The following is a 3635-nucleotide window of genomic DNA, read 5'->3' on the forward strand; positions in this document are numbered from 1 at the left end:
GGTTTCCTAGTCTTGGTGAAATTGCTTTCCATCTTTTCTTTTGAGTGGAGTTGCTTTGAATTGAAACGTGATGACATACGGCCTAGATGGAAAAAAAAGAAAAATAGTTCAATTCTCCCCAAGGAACAGCTCTGTTCTGCCACATTGCTCATGGTTTGGCACTGATGTGAATGTAAGTGCACATTGAAAATGCCTCTGATGCAATTCTCTGAGTACAAAAAATGGCAGCTATTAGATGGCAGTGCGTTGGAAACGTTCTGAGTTGAATTTCAAAGTGTGATCCTGTTTTCTAAACAGTGCACATCGTAGACACGTGGCTCATTTACAAAGCTGACTGTGAGCCCCAGGTGACTGCAGCTCTTTCCCTCGCTGTGTGACTGCTTGCAGTTTTGAAGCTCCGCCAACAGATGATGCTCGTTGTCTGAGTATAGAGTGTTATGTGCAGTGGGATGTGGTGTTGGGTGTTTGTGAGGCACTGCCTGCACTTTGGTTCTTAGAGCTGCCCTTTATTTATCTCCTACTGCTGCCTGAGTTGTTTCCTTAGCCCAAGGAGTGAATAATAATAGGAGGCTTTCTTATTTCAGGTCTGATCAGCAGCCAATGTGTCCATTTTCTGTACTGCAGTTTGGAAACATCCACAGTGTTTTTAAAATCAAATACTTCTGCGTAATGCTTTTAAAGCATTTTAAAGTACTGCGGTTGCCTCTGAGCTTCTGTACCAAATTCTGAAGCCTTTCTCAATCCCCTTGCACTGTAATGCCTTTTAATGAGACTGCTGCATAGTAAGAGGAAGGTTCTGGATGTATCTAGATCACTGTAACTTCTGCCTGCTGCACTGGGCTTGGAGCTGGAATGAAACACGTATGTAACCTTTGACTTCAAGTGCTTGTTAAAAGCTATTGAATGTTTTTGTGGTGCTGTGAGGGTGGCATTGTAACAAGCCCATGTCCTTTGGCTCCCTCAGTCCTGTTGGTGATCTGCTGCTCTGTGAAGTATTTTAGAATAAGGAAAACCTTTTCCTGCAGGGACTTCAGCGCTGTAAATTGCAGGCACCAATTGCAGGCTGGTCGTTCAGCCATGCCTGCTAAAAATCAGTTTCTCTGCTGAAATGCTGTATTGATTTGAGTCTTCTGTCCATAAGTCAGGTTAATTAACTTGCACAGCAGCTGCAGCAAAAGCTATACACTAGAAGCAATGAGTTAGAGCTTCTGATCCCTGCTAACTTAGATCTCACTCCTCCTGTTGCTTTCATTCTTTCTTTATCACGTTTTACAACGCGGCTGCTGCTAAACTTCAGCCTTCAAGTTATTTATGGCTACTTAGAGCCAACCCACCGGATTTAACAGAGCAGTAAGTTTGGGTTTGGTTTTCCTTGCAAGGTTAGTTTGCCTGCTGCAAAATACTGTTGTCTTCTCTCTGCTTTTCCCTGCTGAGACTGATGTGTCTCTGGAAACGTTATGCCCTATAAACCATCCCCATTCTTGTGCTCTTCCTTCCAGCATAGGGAACAGTGCTTTGAGAACAGAAGAAAAAGATGAGAGAGCGCCAGAGATGATCTGTAATGAGTAAAGCTGTAATGCAGTGTTGGGTTACTACTCGAAACTTAATGCAAGTCTTGCTATTTATGCACAAGAGAAGTGTGGTTTAACAAGATGTGTGAGATAACAGCCTGTCGTTCCTTGCCACCTACCTTTGAAAGTTACTTTTGCTTTTTCCTCCCTGATTTTCAATGTGTGGGTTAACTTAAAGGCTAATGCCTTGTTTCCTCCATGCCTGTGTTAATGGCTGGCTGTGCATGAGCTCTGCCTTTATGGTATGCATTTGGGTAGTGGTATCAATAGGTTCCGTAGGGAAGCACAGCTTTATCTGCACATTCTAAATACAAAATCCTGGTAGTCTGTCCCAGTTTGTATTCTGCTTTACAACCAATGTGTTTTTTCTACAATCTGGAGGGTTACTTTGAATGTAGCTTAGCTGCACAGTGTCAGTGCAAACTGGAATGAACTCAGGGTCAGCATGACCTGTCCATCACTGCGTGTCGAGTCTGTTTTATACAATATGAATCAGAAGGAAGAAACCTCTTTACAGGAGAGTCATATTTTACTGCCTCTACTGTGATTCTCAGGTCTCTGTCACTATTTCTATCCCTTTACTGTACTTTTTCTGCCTGGAATGCTGAAGCAGCAGCATGGTATGGTTTCCACGGGGTGCACATCATGTGCCAGGAGTTTGGGCTGAGCTGCAGTGCCTCTTCCCACTGAGCAGTGGATTTTATTCTGTGTTCAGGAGGGAAATTGCACCTGGCAGCATTGCAGTTTTCCCCCCAAACGTTGATTTTCTGTGCAAGTTGAGATTCCTTACAGCGTGTGCTGCTTCCAGGTCCTTCACTGCACTCATCTGTGGTGTTGGGATGGCTTTGGCTGCGTCTGTCTCCCTGCAGGACCAGGATCTTGGTGCAGCCCTGCACAGTGGAGCATCTGTGTAACATCAGTAGCTGCTGATGTCCAAATATGTGTATTTCACACTACTTAGGGTATTGCTTTCCTGTGCTTTTCCTGCTTTTCCCTACAGGATTGACCTCTGGGGACTCTCATAGCAGCAGAGCTCTACTAAATATCGCACACGTGGATTGTTTCATTTTAAAGAGCAGCAGAGCATACAGGGGAAAAAATACAGAGTAATGCTTCTGCTAGGTTCTCTGATCAATGTTAAAGCCTATCTCAGTGTATGTCACCTACCACATTGTGCACACAGCCAGGTATCTGCAACCAAGGGGGCTAACATCAGTGGGAAGAGCTGCTGCATGAGACGTGCCAGCTGTAGAGCTTCATCTTTTCATCTGCCTGAGCTGCTTGCACTTTCTTTTCTGAAGTGCTTTACAGTTAAATACCGCACCTGGTTTTCTGTTTGAGAGGTGTTTTGTATTTCTTTACTTAGGATTACTTCTTATTTGCTTACGTCTCAATACCTGTGTGACTGCGTCTGTGCCAAGTGAGGCAGGAGGATAATTCCTGCACTTGGGTTGCACATGGTATGGGAACCACCTGAGCTGCTGGGAGAGGATTTTTGGGGTAACATCATTGGAGCATTGCCTGAAGGGTTACATGAGCATGGCTGCATGCAGTGCACGTGGGGTTGCCCAAAGCTGCAGTGCAGTGACTGAGAGCAGTGAGGAAACAGCTGTAGAGGACGGTGAAGCAGTGATGTTGGTGCACTCTAATGAGCTTTAGATGTGCTCATTTACTCTGTCTTTTTTCAGTTTACTATGATAGGAACTAAGCTGAAAAACTGCTTCTCTCTCAGTTTCTCTCATCCCCAGCTGTCCTGCTGTCCCCCCCTCTGCCAAGAGCTTCATGTTCTTTGTTTTTCCCCAGGCCTTTATCAGCCCCTTGGTGACAACACCGAAACCTTTACCTCCTCCACCTCCATCGTGCAGAGGAGTGTTTCTGGGCCCATCCTACATCTCCCTGAGAAAGTCAATGCAGACATTGTCTCAAGGCTGCAGTAATTTGGAACCTAAACTGCGGCATCCGATGCCCTTGCAGATGACTGCCTCCAACCCTCAGTTATATTTTCACATGGGGTTTTGGCTTCTCTGAGGCTAGCAAGCGAAGAAAGAAAGCAGCATTAGTGAA

Source organism: Gallus gallus, chromosome 4, assembly GCF_016699485.2.
Source record: "Gallus gallus isolate bGalGal1 chromosome 4, bGalGal1.mat.broiler.GRCg7b, whole genome shotgun sequence".
NCBI classification, from domain to species: domain Eukaryota; kingdom Metazoa; phylum Chordata; class Aves; order Galliformes; family Phasianidae; genus Gallus; species Gallus gallus.